Source organism: Belonocnema kinseyi, chromosome 9, assembly GCF_010883055.1.
Source record: "Belonocnema kinseyi isolate 2016_QV_RU_SX_M_011 chromosome 9, B_treatae_v1, whole genome shotgun sequence".
In the NCBI taxonomy this organism is placed as follows: domain Eukaryota; kingdom Metazoa; phylum Arthropoda; class Insecta; order Hymenoptera; family Cynipidae; genus Belonocnema; species Belonocnema kinseyi.
The window spans coordinates 6,759,087-6,763,984 of record NC_046665.1 but is presented as its reverse complement, the minus strand read 5'-3'; the positions used below and the strand labels follow the sequence as shown (position 1 = coordinate 6,763,984).

At 38.6% G+C, this 4,898-nt stretch overlaps 1 protein-coding gene across 6 annotated transcripts in view; it reads right to left on the bottom strand.

Annotated features, from left to right (window-relative positions):
• LOC117179664 (golgin subfamily A member 2) overlaps nt 1–4,898 on the bottom strand; it is a 167,512-nt gene that overhangs the window by 131,737 nt on the left and 30,877 nt on the right. The gene's annotated exons all lie outside the window — the stretch shown is intronic.

Here is a 4,898-nt window from a genome sequence, read left to right as displayed (position 1 = left end):
GAGCTCAGATCTCTTGATATCGGGACAAGAAAGGTTATGCACATGAACAAAAGCATGCATCTTAAGTATTCCGTTCCGCGACTGTACATCTCACGCCGCCAAGGGGGTCGCGGAATATTGAGTCTTGAATGTCATCGCAACAGGATTATTCTGGGTACAGCACATAGAGGTGCTCAATAGGGCCCTTTTGCGGAGCCTATGTACAACATTTATTTTTGCACGAAACAAAAGTAGGTCTTGATTTGTAAAATAATCTTCAAACATCGGTAATCCATAGATAAATGTTTTCACCGGCACGATATCAGTATTTATGAGAGGATGCGAATCTGAGTTTAATTGACAAACAAAGTTTGAGAAAAAGTATATATATTTAAAATAACAAATAGGAGGTGCAATACATCAATGCGATACGCGAGGACGTAGCTTACTCTAGTACAAGCTAAACGAGACTGAGAGTCCTAACCGAGCCAGAGCACTAGGCGTACATGTTAGTAACTATAGTAGGAAACTGGCCATCTATAGTTTCATGTTTACATGCTTCATTTACCTTCATAACCCTCAGCATATACACCTCTGACAAAATGATGTCTTACATCTATGCATTTCGTCCAAGAATGATACATATTATTCTAAGCTAGCTACATCGCCCCTTGATTGCAATTAAAAAGAGTGATCGTCTTTGTCTAACAACTGCATGTTATACAGCAAGCTGTGCAAGTACAATGCCTCCTTAGTGGCCTCCACCACTGCCGTGCATTCGGCCTCGACACTTGACAATGCGACAGTTTTCTGCTTTCGCGCTTTCCAGCTAATAACTGACCCCCCTAGGATGAACCCGTACTCCGAATATGAACGACGATATATTGCGTTTCCCGCCCAGTCAGCATCGACTACACCGAATAAGCCCAGACACGATTTTTCAAATGCAAGTCCACAGTGAACTGTGCCTTTGAGATAACGCAGCACTCTTTTTGTGGCTTTCCTGTGCTCTGCGTTGTAATTTGTATTGAACTTATTTAAGTAATTTACAACAGGGTACGCGATGTCTGATCTCGTTGTGACCGTCAGATATTACAACGCACCAATAAAGCTCTGATATGATACGTGACTCTTTGTTATCAAGCAATATCAAGCAAGAGTCAAACTCTCCAGTAGTAACGCTTTCCGCGCCCGACCACCCAACTCGTACGTATTCTTGATCTTATCCCAAATTTCCTTGGACGTTTCCAGATCATGAATTCCGTTGGATATTAGTAGGTGTGACATCGCGACCGCCACTGTACTCTTATACAGCAGTGATACACCGCGCCCAATATGGACTTTTCGCGTCCTCTGGGCCCATAACCTGGTGAAGGGATGCGAATCTGATTTCAATTCACAAACAAAGTTTGAGCAAAAGTATATATATTTGAAATAAAGAAATGGAGGTGCAATAGACCAATACGATACGTGAGGAAGTAGCTTACTCAAGTACAAGCAGAACGAGGCTGAGGGTCCGGACCGACCCTGAGTGCTATGCGCACATGCTAGTTACTATTGTAGAAATCTGGCCATTTATAGTTTCATGCTTACATACTTCGTTTATCCTCAACAAGCATAATGCTCATAAATAAATTTTCCTATATATTGTTAAATAAATATAGTTAAGTAAATTCCCAAAAATTATAAACAATATAATTGTTCAAATAATTAATTTCAAAATTTTTTTTAAACACCTGGATATATTGCCGAGAAGAATCCAGAACAATCTTTACTTTTTCTATAGGTCTTTTAGTTTATTTTATAATAAAGGTTGAATAATCTAATATCGTAAAGGTATGATCGTGGAGGTGGAAAATACAATATTTACACTAACTTTTTTGCATAGTTAAACATTTTTTTCCTTGATGATACGTCAATGTATGTTGTTTGTCACTTATTAACACTCAATTCTTTATTAAAATTGTTAAATAAATTACTAAAAATTATAAACAATATAATTATTTAAATCATTAATTAAAATAAAATGAAAAAAACACCTGGCGATATTGCCGAGATGAATCCAGAACTATCTTCACTTCTTCTATAGGACTTTTAGTTTTTTTATAATAAAGGTTAAATGTTAATTAACAACGTTATTGTTTAAAAAATGACTTTTTTATGTGAAAAAAATACCTAGAGATATGGCTCAGACGATTCTGGTGGTGTTTTTATTTTTTGGCTACGACTATTATTGCATTTTTTATTCAAGGTCGAAATTTCATATCTATATGCATAGCTAACTTCTGGGTCGTGATTATATGATACATACACCTCTGCACATAAACACTCATGCAATCATTTAGAATCTGACCAATGTGGATAGCGTTTTCCTATGTATAAACCCATTCATATGGCCAACTGAGTTGATCATTTTTAGATATTTTTCTCCAGACATTTCTTTTTTTAATTTTCACTAGAACTTTCAACAGATTACTATCTTAGCACTGTGTGCAACGATAGACTGAAGCTACTGAAAGTTGATTTATGATTGAGCTAGAGTTACATCAACATGGATTTCAGCAAACAGATGGATACTTTGCTTCAAATTGTTAGAAAAAGTAATGTGATACGACGAAAGTATTGAATGCTAAAAATGTTTAAAGCCTATAACAAAAGTATGCTAAGTGAAACGTTCAAGACCATAGTGAAACCACGGCCGAGACTATTCAACATTACTAAAGATTCTACCAATGAAAATATTGATCAAGTGTTACCCGCGTCAAAGAGTGAAATTGAGAAAACGCCGCTTTAAGTAAACGATGAAGTCCGATTTACAAATGAATTTTTAACAAAAATGATGAATATTACACTGTAATCCTTAAACTTTTAACACAGAAAAAAAAAGAATTATGAAACATAAACATTAACTTGCAAAGAAAAAGAACTTTTAGTACAAAATAATCGAATTTTGCCCAAATATGTGGATTCTCGACGAAATAGCTGAATTTAAATTTTCAATTAAGGCCATGTGATGAGTATAAAAGCTGATCAAGTCAGCCCTAAAATCAATATTTTTTCATCCATATTGAAAAATAAAGGTTTAAATAACGCGGAAATTTTTTTTCGGGAAATTTTAATAAATATTAAAGGATCGTTTGTGGCCTTGCAAAGAGTTGGAAGAAAAAAGTTTATTTATGCAAATAATGATTATCGACAGACATATTTAGGTTTTACAACAGAAGATTGACTTTGAACTTTCTCTGTCGGTAATCATGCAATCTGTTTTACCCACAGACCCCTAGAAGTTCGAAGTTGCCTACTCGCTGCGCTAGTGCTGCTTTGACACATGGCCTTAACAAAGACAAATTTTTACCACAATTTTTGGATTTTAAACATGAAAAGAATAATTTTCATCCAAAAATGGACATTCAAATTTTCAGCTGAAAGCAATTATTTTCAACAAAGCTGAAATAAATGCTTGGCAGCCGAACGACGAGGAGGTAGAGAAGCAGATAGGGAAGTTGAAAAAATCGAAGGCAGCAGCGATTGACGGGGTAGAGAACGAAGCGTGGTTGTTTGGCACACAAGAGATAAGGCAGAAGATGAAGGGGGTAGTGAAATAAGTATGGAGGGGTGAGAAATTCCCAAGAGGGTGGAGAGAGGGGTTGATCGTACCACTGTATAACAAAGGGGATAGGAAGAGGCAGGGAAATTATAGAGGAATTACGCTCATGAATACTGCGTACAAAATATACGCGATGATGTTAGCAGATTGGCTGCGAGAGAATGTTGAGGGGAAAGGAACATTGCCGGAGATGCAGGCAGGCTTTAGAGAGAGAAGGAGCGCTGTTGACAATATTTACGTCTTGCAACACGTGGTGGATAGAGAATTAGCCAAAAAGGGTGCTAAAGTGTACGCGTTTTTTGTACATCTAAAGAGCGCGTTCCCGTCGGTGGATAGGGGGAGGTTGTGGGAGGAAATGGAGGAGAGGGGAGTGAAGAGGGTCCCGATCGAAAGGGAGGTATATGAGGAGACGAAAGATAGCGTGAGGAGGGGAGGGAATCTCTGAGGGATTCTGGATGGATAGGGGGTTGAGGCAACGGTGCCCACTTAGCCCAACGCTTTTTGCAATTTTGATCGCTGATATGGAAAGTAAGCTAGGGGCCGGAGTGGAAGGAGGGGTTAGGGTAGGAGTTAGGGTAGGAGGAGTCAGGATATGGTCACTCGCAAATGCAGATGACATAGTGCTGTTGGCAAAGAGCGAAGAGGCTTTAAGGGACATGATGAAGTCGAGCGTGTAAATATGAGGAGAAATTTTTGGAAGAGGGGGGAAGAAAATTGGTTTTGAGTGTTGGTGGGAGAAGGAGAACAGACGTAGTGGTGCAAAGATGGAGGTGGAAAGGGGAAGGTATTTTAGAACGAATGGATTGCAGATGGATGAATTTAGCAGAATGCACGAGGAAGGAAGGTATATGAGGTGGTTCAAAAGAATAGCATGAAGACGGAGAGGGCAGAAGGACAGGAGAGAATAAGAGAGTCAAGGTGTAACGGAAACTATGAGTGGATTATGCCAAGGGAAAGAGCGCAATATGTGTGTAAGAAAGGAGAGCAAGGAATTCAGGAACTTATAGCGAGAATGAGGTGCGGGTGCATGGAGAAGTATAATGGGTTCTGGCTTTCTAGAGAGAAGAGATTGTGTGAATTGTGCAGGAAGGGGGATGCAAAATTGGAGCATTGGTTGGAGGAATGTGAAGAGGTGGAGAGGAGGGGGATAAGCATGGAGGTATTGTTTCATGAAAGGGATGACAAAAGGTTGCGCTATAGGAGCGAGCGGATTATTTACCAGGTGTATACATATGAAACCGGTATTTTTTCAAGAAAAAAACACATTTATTTCAAGAGAATGATAACAAATATTTTATTCAAAGTATGCGCC